Here is a 12,948-nt window from a genome sequence, read left to right as displayed (position 1 = left end):
TAAAATTATAGGAAAGTAGTAATAAGCTAAGTAATCATAAGGAATGATTATTGTAATCAATAGTTCTTATATATGCCGACTTATTATTTTCTTGTCTTTTTTTAATTGACAAATTAATTTTTATTTTCGTTTTATTTTTACCATTACTGTTAGTGTTTAACATAAATTGTTGAGTTTATAAAGAAACTAACAACTTTGATAATAACAAAAGTGAAGATTCGTGTAATTGTCTTTATATGAAATTGATAAAAAAAATTTTTTGAGTAAATATCTTTTTTGGTTTTTATCCTTTTTGAAAATTGATAAGTCGTCTCGTAACGTTTAAAATATGACAAATTAGTCCTATCTATCTATTTCTTTCGTAGACACATCAATTTTTTCGTTAGACAAATCGATCGCTGTCTATTTTTTCTGCTAAACACATCGATCTCTGTTTATTGGCTACAGAAGGATCGATGTGTCTAATAAAAGAAATAAACAGAGACTGATTTGTTATTTTTTAAATATTAGGAGCGATTTGTCAATTTTTAAAAAGGACAGGACCGAAAAAGATATTTACTCAAAATTCTTAGATAATTTAATAGACTTGATTAAATTATCATTTAACAGTTTTTGACTATCAACTTTTACATAAAAACAACTGCATGTTAGTTTTCACTTAAAAAAAATCAACTTGAAAATATATAATAAACAAACATAATTTCTGGTGAAAATAATTTCTTATACCTCGAAACAAATGCATCATTAGAAGATTTTCAATTAACATAGCATCAGCTGAAAACATAGATAGCAGAGTGTCACTTTTGAATTTCAATGGTGAATAAAAATAAAAAAGCTTTAACATAAAAGAGACTGGAGACATCATTAATTTATTATACAGCCTAGCTTCAATTCCATTCTTTAACTCTATGCAAACTCCCTCATCATAAGCAAACTTGTGTGTCACTCTTGCTAAATAAAGCAAATTAAACTTAACAAGTAGTTAGAATTCAAATTTTATTTAGTTACGCCGTTAAAATGTGATTCAGTTTTATTTTATTCATTACATTTTTTTTAAGAAAATTACTTTTATACCTACTTAACAATTATTCTTATAATTGATTTTCGCTATTATTGTAATTATGTTATCAATTTGTATAATACAACTTTTCATATAACTCAAACTTGAGAATTTAATTTGAGACATTGTCATTACATGTAAAAATTGTATTTAATTACGTATTGTTAAATGCTACATCAATAAAAATAACAATTTTTTATATCTATTATGTTACCTTGCGATTAGTCATAAAAAAATATAACTCAAATGATTTTTATAAAAAAATTACCCTATTGATACATTAAAATTAATTCATTATATTTAATTTCATCAATTTTCTTTTTTCATTTCTCAGTAATTGATCTTTTAAAAAGTTACTAGCCAGGTCCTCTACTATATATATGGACATAGTGGTACGTAGTGATTGAAAGACATACATTCTTGTGCCCCATAATGCAGTACTGGTTATGATGTGTCCACATATATATATAATACATGTATGTATCTATCAAAGTAGAATGAAATATGATCACAAAAAGAAAACGACATACTACTAAGATAAAAAGTATAGATTCCTTACTAATCAGGCAATTCAATATGAAGCAATACTACCTAGCTGTTTCCATCACTCTCCCTATCTATGTAATTGTAAACCTACTCTTCAATTCTTCAGTACATTGTACATATATTTTCGATTTCTAGAAACAACTATCGTGTTGGTCGCTAATTAAAGTTTATTATATATATATGCATGCATGGTGGTGTTGTAATGATTCATTCTCTGTTAGCTAGTTAGGGTAAGTGTTGTCATTGTCACATGATGTGGAAACTACCTATAGAATAATAGAAATTAATGTTATCTTAGTAAAACATATAGTGTTACTTTAGGCTTTGAATTTGGAGTTCACATTTTATAGTAGTAATAGTACTATTTTAAAAGCAAAAGGAATATATTGAAGTTTGCTACACACAGTTTTCGTGGAATAATGAGATGTGGATTTAATTTTATACGTAAAGTATATGTATATATAGTTATAAATTTATTGAAATTTGAAAGGTTAGTAGTGTATGTGGTGTGTAATTATTGGGAGGGAGATGCATATAATCTTGATTGATGAAGAATTGTAGTGCGATCGGAAAGTAATAAAGCCTGCTTAGTGCTTAATCATTATCATGTTTCTTGGCCGCAAATGATATACATATTTAAAAGAGTTTACCTAATTGGGGTCCTGAAGATACATATTAATATTATAAAATGAAAAAAATTATTAAAAATATAAAAAATTTAAAATTGTAACACATTGTTTTGTATTTATTAAAAAATCATTTAAAACTTTCACTAATGATAGTCTAAAAAATTATCATATTTCTTGAAAATGATTTATCTAATTGAAAGTGTATATTAAGATTATAAAATAAAATTTTTTATTAAAATATAAAAAAATTAAATTTTTAATATATTATTTTGTATTTATTAAAAAAATTATTTAAAATTTTCACTAATAATAATTTAAAAATACATATCAGCTAAACTCTCTTGATTATAATGTTCAAGAAGCTGATGAAAAAATAATGTCACAAATGAATTAATATTTTGTTACGAAATAAAATTAAGTTAATCATTTTATTTTTGTTTTTCAGTATTATTAGTTATCTATATGTTTATCTATAGCAGTTAAATATTATATGTATATTTTTTTTAATCAAAGGTAAGTTATTTTACTTCTTAAAAGTGAAACATGGAGTTTATAATTGGACAATTTGATAAGACAGAAAATTGGGATTTTCCTAACACAAACAATACATCCAAAACTGAAATTTTTTTAAAAAATAATATAATAAAAAACTCAAACAACTTATGACTAAAAAAAAAAGAAAAAAGAAGAATTTTTTAAACAGAAAATTTATCTCAAAGAAAAAAGTTGAGTGGAGATAGTGATAAACTCATATGTAAGAGTTTTTGTCTGAGCCAAAATTTTCCCCAGAGTAAGCTATTTGGCTTAAAAAATTTACAAGTTTCAAACCAATTATAATTTTTAAAGAATGAATGCAAACTGAATTTTCGTTTTGGAGCAGTGAGATCTTAAATTGATTGCTTAAAAACTTGAATTTAACCATTTTTATGGTGGTTATGCATGTAGGGAGGAGGGAACAAGGTGTTGGTCCAATTTTGTCCATACTGTTGCTGCTATTGAGTAAGAAAATAAACAATGGTAGGTCGATTTTGATGCTTGTTGACATTATATTATTGACATTAGCTTGAGATGTGATTCATCCTTGAGTGGAGTTTCTCTATGGTAGGTAAGCCATTGTGACTCGGTCTCCATAAAAAAACTTTTATTTTTGACTTGTACTAAATATTCTAAATTGAGGTCTATAATTTTCTGTTTCTGATTTTGTCATCAAATTGTTGTTCATGAACATGAAAAAATATTAGGCTAGCTCATATCTTAATAATACTGAATAGTTCTCATTTTTTCCCTTACTCCAACTCCAACAATCTTTATCCTACCCTGTAATTATGTTGCATATTATTCTGGCTTCATTGTGATTAAAATTAGAATTTGTAATTCCCTGATTCGAGTTCTCATCCGAATCAAGTAGTTGTCGTACTCAAATTAGATTCGGATCCCCACAACACTCTTGTGGAATTCTAAACAGTGGAGTAGTCCCATACAAATTATCCTCCCTGATTCTAGTTGTTACAATATTGCCGATTTGTCTTTTGATCCCTTTTTCTAGAATTTTCTGCCCTCCAGCAGGCTTCGCCAAGCCTATGATGGGTTTAATCCAGTTTCATCCCTTAGGAACGATGAGTATTTAAACTATCGACTTCTATAAACCTTGTAAAAAGTAAGGAATACTCTCTAGTAAGTAGCCTGCAGTCTTACTTAGTAAACATTGCTAGGTTAAAGGCTTTAAGATCTTTGAAACCCAGTCTTTTTAATTGCTTCGGCCTACTCATCATATCCCAACTTATTTATTGCATTTTTCACTCATTATTCCGTTGTCCCCAACAAAATTGCATCATGAGCCGGTAAAGCTCATCAAGAAGAGAGTCCGAAAGTTTGAAACAACTAAGAGTGTTGATGCGTGAGCATATTTTCTATCTTTTCCTAGTGAATTTGCATGTAATTTGTTGAGTTTAATTAAGAATTAATTATATTTTAGCCACTATGGATGCTATTTTGAGTTTTGTGCAATACTGTTTATTTTAGGTAGCATTCGACGGAATTTGATGGAGTTTCTACAGCACAAGAATCAAAGGAGATGGCAGCGAGGAGCGACGCGTAAGCGTGACTGACGCGTACGCGTGATTTGAAGATTTGCATAGCGACGCGTCCGCGTGACCGACGCATCCGCGTGACTCGCGAAGAAGACCAGCGACGCGTACGCATGACTGACGCATACGCGTGACATGCGCTACGTGCAGAAAACGCAGAAAAACGCTGGGAGCAATTTCTAGGCTGTTTTGACCAAGTTTTCAGCCCAGAAAACACAGATTAGAAGTTGAAGAATGGACGAAACAAGTGGTCCCCATCCATCCATTGAAGACTTGATTATTTAAATTAATTCGAATTTAAATTCAAATTTGAATTCTAGAAAAAGATATTATTTAAATTTTAAAAATTAGATTTTAAATTTATTAAGATTAGTTATAAAAAGGGATAAACTTTCCTTCCTTTAGAGAGGTCCTGAGGAGGATCACATTCCATCCCAATTTACAATCCGTATTTTCTCTGAACCATGAGCAACTAAACCTCTACTGTTAAGGTTAGGAGCTCTGTCTATTGTATGGATTGATACTATTATTTTTCTATTTTAATTCATGTTTTGATTTATATTTAAGAATTGTTTTCGTTCTTTATTTTATGAATTTGGGTGGAACGGAAGTATGACCCTCTTTCTAAATGCGTTCTTGTATAACTTGGAAAAGCTCTTTACTTGAACAACAGCTTGAAAACATATTCTCCTAAATTTCTAATTTATCTAGATTTAATAGGATACGTGACATATAATCCTTTTATGTTTGGGTAATTAAAATTTCTGTGGCATATAACTAGAATTGAACTTCACCCCCTAATTGGAATTAATTGACCAAGGAATTGGCTGTTGATGAATTTTAGAGGAGACTAGAAAGGTCTAAGGAATTAGGGTCTAGTCACATATAGTTGCCATAAATTAGATCTTACATGATTAAAATAAAATAATAAGAAAAGTCAATCCGGAAAATAGATAACTCTGAAACCTTAACTGTTTCTTTATATTTTATTCCTCACCTATTCACCTGCCTGTCTTCAAGCTCTTCTTTATTTTTTTATGCTTTTGAACTTCCAAACACTATTTTCTGTTTGTCTAACTAATCCTATCAAACACTATTGTTGCTTGATCCATCAATCCTCATGGGATCGACCCTTACTCACGTAAGGTATTACTTGGTACGACTTGGTGCACTTGCCGGTTAGTCTGTGGTTATAAATTCCGCACCAAGTGTACATTGGAATAGTTGTTGCAACTGTCTTAATAAGTATTTTGCGCCCACTAGCTTAGAGGAGAGACCTCTTTCAGTGTTGCAGTTTTTTTGTAACCTTCTCTTTAATATGAATGAAAATCTGTTTTTTTTTATCTCTGAATCACTGTCGGCATTCCTTAGTACTTGTTTTAAACTCTAACGTGAGAAATTTCAAGAATGTTTGAAAGCTAATCCCGTAGAGTAGGAGAAGTATTTTTGCTAAAGAAAATCGAGAATTTCTGCAAATTAATTTGTTTCCCACTTAAATGACTGTAGGTTTGTAGTACTTGAATTAAACTAGCACTATCCTCTGAGTTAGCTTTGCTAAATAGCATAGAGTCGTCCGTGAAAAGAAGGTGACTAATTGGAGGACATATGGCATTCAATCTCAAACCATGAACCATGTTATTCTATTCTCCTTTGTGGAGCAGATGGGATAACTCTTCTGTACAAATGAGAAATAGATAAAGAAAGAGGGGATCTCCTTGTCGGAGCCCTCTGGTAGGTTTGAAAAAATCCATAGGTTGACCTTCTACAATAACGGAATATGAGACTGTAATAACACACTCCTTGATCCAACTAATCTACCGTCTTTCAAAGTCCAAATACTCCATCATAAACCATAAGTAACTCCACTCCATTCTATCATATGCCTTACTCATATCAAGCTTTATAGCTAATTCTATCACCAACTCGTTTGTTCTTGAGAAAATACATGCATTCATGAGCACTAAGCATGTTATCACTAATTAATCTTCCTCTAATAAAAGCATTCTGATTCTCACTGATAATCTTTGTTATAAGAGGTTGCATTCTATACACTAAGATTTTAGAGATTACCTTGTAGAAAGTAGTGCTAAGTGATATCGGCCAAATCTGGTTCATAGAGGAGGCATTATTCACCTTCGGGATTAAGCAGATTTGTGTGTGATTAAAGTGTGCATTCTTCCTCCCGAAAAAAACTCTTAGCTGCTGCTCTAACATCGGTACCAATAATTTTTTAAAAGTGTTGATAGAATTTGGTAGAAAATCTATTGTCACCTGGGGCTGCCTCAGCTGAAATTGAGAACACCGCTATTCTAATTTTCAAATCTATGATAGGTCTGAGTAAATTCCTGTTCATAAAGGTAGAGAGTTTTTATTACAAACTGTTCATGACACCCTCGGGTTTAATAGGAACACCTGCAGTAAACAAATGCTGAAAATAACGTTGGGCTTGGGCACCAATTTCTTGGTCTGAGTATAACCAGCCTCCGTTTTCATCATCTAGTTTCCAGATCTTATTACACCTATTGCGCATTCGATATTTAGTATGAAAAACTGTGTGTTTTGATCTCCCATTTGAAACCACTGAATTCTGATTTTTTCAGCCAATACTGTTCCTCTTGATCAAGAACCTGCGCTAGCTATTCCTCTAACTGCTCAATTTCAATCTTGCTCACTTTAGCAATCTGATTTTTCTTTTCAATCAGCTGTTTCGATAGATCTTCAGCTACTACCCTTGTATTAAAAACTTGAGACTTTTGCCATTCTACTATTCTATGCCTACACCGTTTGAGTTTTTAAACTTGAATGAACATAGCCGAACCCCACAGGTTTTTTTCCACACCTCATCAACAATACTAGTGACCTCTTCATTTGAGCACCATCTCTCTTAGAACCGAAACCTACGCTTCCTTTTAGGTTGTTCATCACCTAAGGAAAAAAGTAAAGGCCTATGATCCGAACTCAAACTTTCTAGGTGCATTAGAGATGCTTGTGAAAATACATTTCGCAAAGCAACTGAGATCAAGCTTCTATCAAGTCTTTCTTTAACCGTTCTGTTTCTCACACTGCAATTCCACCACGTAAATTTGTCCCCCACATAGCCCATATCCAGTAGCTCAGCTGAATTAAGGAAAGAATGAAATTACTGAATAGAACTTTGGTACTTTTCTCTTCTCCCTTCTTTTTTATTAGATGATAAAATTGCATTAAATCTCCAATCACCATATATCTATCTGCTGCACTAGCAATTAGCTAAATACGAATGTTAAATTGTTGTTGACTTATGGCATCGCAGCTATGAAGGTGAATAGCAAATACATCAATGGGTCTTGGGTTGTCTTCATCCTCCACTGAACAATAAATGTAGAAATCTGCAGTGGTTTTAACACTAATTTTATACCCTTCCTTCCACCACACCGCGAGACCCCCTGCTGTGTCATTTGGCGCTACACAGAACCCATATTGATAACCCAGCTTCTTCGTTGTTGCTCCACAAATAAGGAGATATTCTTGGTCTCACAAAGGAACACCACCTTAGGAAAATGAGACTTATAATCCCTTTGATGTTGTGAATTTCCAAAAATTTTCTCAAACTCACATTATCATCTTCATTGAGGGTTCGGTGACAATTGTGGACTGGCACCCTCTGCCTCTTTAGCAACAGTACAATCTCTTTGCACACACACTTTTTTGGGGCTTTTCTTCCCTGATTCTTCACCAGTTCTTCTTTTTACACCTATTACTTGATTCTAGTCAGCATTCTTTTTCCTGGTCAAGTTCTTTCATTTTTCTCACTTTCCAACATTTCCTGTGCCTTTTGTACCTCCTGACCCCCTATTGAAAGAAAGATCATTCATGTTAGTAATTTCTTATAATGGTGAATGGAGGACATTATTCTGCTCCAGATTATGGGCCTTAAGGTCCTTTATTTTGGATTCAAATGAATTTTCATTAACTGTGATTGCAACAATATCATTGTCATCTAATTCTTTTAACGCTGATTCCTCCGAGTCACTTGTGTTCAGCATTCTTTGATTCCCTTTCTAATATCGTGCTCCCTAAATAACCAAATTCCCTTGTGATTCTGAATTTTTGTTTTCTCCGGAATTCTCCTCCCTCATGTTGAGTTTAGAGAATCCTTTGAGTAGACTTACAAGGGTCGGTCGTCTTGAAGGTGTAGTACCTCTAGCTGCAAAGTCGAATCCCTCATTCTTTTTTCCTCCTATCCTCCATCCAACCTGATCAGCTTCGAGTTCTTCTTTAATTCGATTCTCCCTCTGCTTCCCATCCGCAATGTCCTCCAATAGGCATTCACACTATTGTTCTTCTGGACCTAGGTGGCCACAGTACAAACAGTATATGTCTGTTCTCTCATACCTAAGTCTCACTTTAAGTGTTTTCCGTCTGATCTACTAGATTCATCTTGCTTCGCAGAACCCGTGTTGCATCGATATTGACGTTGTTTTCACAATCCGTTCCTCCCTTCCTCGCACATTGAAAAAGTCAACCTCTAACACCTCTCCAAGTTGCTTGCCTATTTTCTGTCCAAGTTCTAGGATTTAACAGTATTTTAAAAGACCCCAAATTTGAATCTAAATAGGTACATGCGAATAATCTTCCTCTTCTATTACCATTCCTTCCCTCCATCACCTAGGATGAATGATAAAGTTTTTGAATAACCATGGTGATCCATGTTCAATTCTAAGAGTATCTATTTCTTTGTCAAAAAAAAAATGAAACATGTTATCACCATGGTCTATAACCCTAAACCCCTCAAGTCTCCCATATATTGCTCCTAGGACTTCCTCCATAGTGTCAACTGAGAAGGTAGTATCTGCTATTAGCAGTCCTATCAGACTTCTTCCACAATTCTCCAATCTTACCCTGATATCATTTGAGTCAAACTGTAGATCTTTACAGTCGTTCTCCTCAAAGTCATTACGTTGTCCTCCATCAGTTCTCCCCCTCTCCGACATGCAATGTATGTACCTTGTAGCAGCAGCACAAGAACAGACCACCAATAAAATCCTAACAGAGCACTTTTTTTTATTATCAATTTTAACTAAACTATATTATTATGTAACATGTTAAAAACATAATACGTATCAGATTTTATCTCAAATAGTGACATAATAACAGTTAGCAGTTAACTGATTTTTTTGATAAAAAGTTAATAAAATGACTAATTTAACTTATAATTATATTTTTCAAAAATCAAGACATTTAATTTTTTAAAAACTAAATAAACTCGTGTGTGATCTTTCATTGAACATTTTGAGGATTGATCCAATAAATATCATTAGCATAGTGATATCTATCTTTGTCAACATGCTCATTTCATTCCATAGTAAACCATATATATATATATATATATATATATATATATATATATATATATATATATATATATATATAGAAGAGTTCAGAATGAACCCACTCCTTTTTATACACAATAAAAATGGAAACAAATATTTTAAAGTAATTTTTTTTCGGGATAAGTACTTTTTTTGTCCTCAAGGTATGGGGTCAAAATCAAAATCGTCTCCGACCTTTTTTTCTTATTAAAATCATCCTCAACGTTACAAAACGTTATAAAATCATCCTTTTCTACTTCAATTTTATTTGTTTTACCAAATTATTCTTATTAAATAATAAAAATAATTAAAAATTAAAACAAAACCTAACCCTCCAACTCCCTCACCGTAACCCCCATCCCTCACCCCACTCCCTCACCCCCTCATCGTAACCCCCCCACCCCTCACCCGCTCACCTCCTTCTTCATCACCACTAATCCAGTAACCCCCAATTCCCTTCTTCATCATCAAACCTCTTACCCCCTTCTTCAAAAACCAATCAACCAAAAAAGGGAGGAAAAAAAAGAAGAAAAAAAGAAAAAAAAAAAGAGAGAAAATAAAGTATATACAGTTGAACCAAATTAACTAACAGAGCTAGTGCCATTGATAATAATGTAACCAAAAAATAATTAGAAACAGTCTAATTGTTCTTGTAATTAATATATCAAAATTGTCTAAACTACATTAAAACCAAAATCTTCATCTTGAAGGCATCTCTGAAACGACCAAAATCAATTATGATGAAGCTGCAGACCAAGCAAGATTATCAGCATTAGTGCTGTTCCCCAAACAACTTGAACAAAATTGGTTCAAGATTTGATGAATTTGAATCAGCATAAAGATTTTGTAGGAAGAACGAAAAACAGAATCAGAAGCACCTCCTCACTCTCCCTTTCCTCACCACTATCACCACTGCCACCATAGCCAAATCATCATCATGCAATTACTATAATCAGAATCAGTATCACCAATAATAAATTAACAACAACAATTCTGAAGGGTGAATCAACAATGGTGAAGCAACAACAAAAACAAAAATAGAAGCAGAAGTAGAAGCAGAAGGCAGAAAGAAGAAAGCAAAAGCAGAAAAACAGAGGCAGCGACGGAGGGTCTGGAGGGTCGGGAGCTGTACGGCAGCAGTAGTGCCTCCATGTAAGCTTGCGACGACCGGTGGCGGCGGGTTGGTGATAAACCCCAATTTGACGGTTTGTTTTGCATTGAATTCAGAGTATTTTGATAACCTTTTGTCACATTTAGCCTAGAAATTAGCATGATTTTGTTATCTCTCCCATATTCGTGCTTAAGTGTAAAAACATGCTTTCTAAGCCTTATCTTGATGAATTCTAGTTCTTCTTTGATTCCATAAGATGCCTTGAGGTGTTTGCTAGTGATTCCAGGATTGAAGTAGGCTAGGCATGGATCAAAGGAAGCAAGGAAGGAAGCATACAAGTGGAGAGAAGCATAAAAAGTCAAAGAAGCAAAGGCAGCCATGCACGCGCACGCGCACATTGCAGAATCGACCAGGGACGCGCACGCGTACCATGCGCGCACGCGCCGATGATGGCACATGACCTCATTAATGCAACACGTGCCTGGCGATTTGAGAGGGTTTCTGAACCCATTTTTGGCGCCAAATTGCTAAGGGAAAGGAATAAAAGGATGAAGGATTAAGGGGAAGGAGGATTATCATCACCTAGGGACCAATAAATCACTTTTAGTTAGAGTTAGAGAGAGAAGCTCTCCCTTCTCTCTAGAATTAGGATTAGGTTTAGTTCAATAATCTTAGATCTAGGTTTTAATCTTTGCTTTCTTCCACTTCTATCTTTCAATTCCTTGTGTTACATTCATTCTTCTTTTAATCTTTTGTTGTAATTTCCTTTATGTTGTTCTTATGTTTTGTTGTAGATCTACTTTTGCTCCTTCTATTTTCTTTCAATTCAATTAGAGGTAATTCATAATAATTGTGTTCCTTTTGATTGTTGTTGTTAATTCCTTGCCATAATTGTTGTTAGATTCTATTTTTGTTATCAAATTACTCCGCTTTTCTTTTATGCCTTCTAAGTGTTTGATGGAATGCTTGGTTGGATTTTAGTATAGGTTTTGTTCCTCTTGGCTATGGTAGAGTAATTAGTGACGCTTGAGTTATCTAATTCCTTTGTTGATTGATAATTGGAGAGATTGCTAATTAGTTTGGAGTGCACTAAATCTAGTCTTTCCTTGGGAGTTGGCTAGGACTTGTGGCTCAAGTCAATTCATCCACTTGACTTTCCTTTAATTAGTAAGGGTTAACCAAGTGGTAGCAATGAACAATTCTCATCACAATTGAAAAGGATAACTAGGATAGGACTTCTAGTTCTCACACCTTTCCAAGAGCCTTTTATAGTTTTTAGTTTATTTTCATTGCCATTTACTTTTCATGCTCCTTATCCAAAACCCCAAAATAACTCATAACCAATAACAAGACACTTTATTGTAATTCCTAGGGAGAACGACCCGAGGTTCCAATACTTCGGTTTATAAATTTAGGGGTTTGTTACTTGTGACAAACAATCTTTTGTATGAAAGGATTATTGTTGGTTTAGAAGCTATACTTTACAACGAGATTTCAATTGTGAATTCTAAACCATCAAAAAAATCCATTCGTCAGTTGGACGCAGGGGCGGCGGCGAGTGCACCTCCGAGGCAGCCCAAACGACAACATGAGGGAGTGGGGGTTACGGTGAGAGAGGAGGGGGTGATGGAGTGGGGTGAGGGGGTGGGAGTTACGGTGAGGGGGTGAGGGAGTGGAAACTGATGATGATGATGATGATAATGATGATGGGATGGGATGGGATTTGGGGGTGGGGTTTGGGGGTGGGTGTAGGAGGAAGGGAAATTGGGGGTGTGTTTGGGGTGGGGGGAGAGTCGAAGAGATGTTGGGTGTGGGTGGAGTGGGGTTTTATTTTTTTTTAATATTATTTTTAATTTTTATTAATAATTAAGGGTAATTTGGTCCAAAAAAAATTAGAAAAGGACGATTTTATAACGTTTTGTAACGTTGAGGATGATTTTAATAACAAAAAAAGATTAAAAACAAAATTAATTTTAACCCCAGATCTTGGGGACAAAAAAAATACTTATCCTTTTATTTTTAATCAACAGTCAGTTAATGTGTATTTTTTTTAGAAATTTTTCTTTAATAATTACTCATTCACTTTTTGTTAGTTGAGTTTACGAAATCTGTAGATTAGATGTAGCTAAATTTACATTTTATCTATATCTAATTATAATTAAGT

This window comes from Arachis hypogaea, chromosome 18, assembly GCF_003086295.3.
Source record: "Arachis hypogaea cultivar Tifrunner chromosome 18, arahy.Tifrunner.gnm2.J5K5, whole genome shotgun sequence".
Taxonomy (NCBI): Eukaryota; Viridiplantae; Streptophyta; class Magnoliopsida; order Fabales; family Fabaceae; genus Arachis; species Arachis hypogaea.
The sequence above is the reverse complement of the archived record's forward strand: the minus strand, read 5'-3'. Positions refer to the sequence as shown.